This window comes from Sinocyclocheilus anshuiensis, unplaced genomic scaffold (genome assembly GCF_001515605.1).
Source record: "Sinocyclocheilus anshuiensis isolate Anshui unplaced genomic scaffold, SAMN03320099.WGS_v1.1 scaffold238, whole genome shotgun sequence".
Taxonomy (NCBI): domain Eukaryota; kingdom Metazoa; phylum Chordata; class Actinopteri; order Cypriniformes; family Cyprinidae; genus Sinocyclocheilus; species Sinocyclocheilus anshuiensis.
In genome coordinates, this window is record NW_015547674.1 from 1,920,195 (window position 1) to 1,920,806 (window position 612).

The following is a 612-nucleotide window of genomic DNA, read 5'->3' on the forward strand; positions in this document are numbered from 1 at the left end:
TGCATAAAATGAAATCCGTAATCAATACTGGCCAACCAGTTTACAATTCCTACGATTGAAATTTGTGCGTCAATTAGTGTAGTACACTTCCTTCACCATCATGCTGATGAATCATAATCACATTTAAAACTCAAAAAAAGACTAAGAAGTGAAATGGGTGATGCAATATGGTTGAAAAATGAGAGGAAAAAGACTTAAAGGAATCATATGATGCGATTTAAATTTTTCCTTTCTCTTTGGAGTGTTACAAGCTCTTGGTGCATAAAGAAGATCTGTGAGTAGACTTGTTGTTTGTTGTTTCTACGATCACAAATGCAGACATGGTTTTATGTTTACGCAGCGCGATACACAACGCAACACGTAAAAAGACAGTATAAGTCATTATAATCAGTAATTATGTCCCCACTGGATGCAACAAATGCCTTGTTTGTAATGGGTTTTATTGGTTTTGTCTCGTCTAGTGATGTCCGGATCATAAACGAATCGTTCTATTTAACCGGATCTTCTTAGTGAAACGGTCGAACCAGTTCACCAAAACGAACTGAATCGTTTGAAACGGTTCGCGTCTCCAGTACGCACTAATCCACAAATTACTTAAGTTATTCGGTTTAT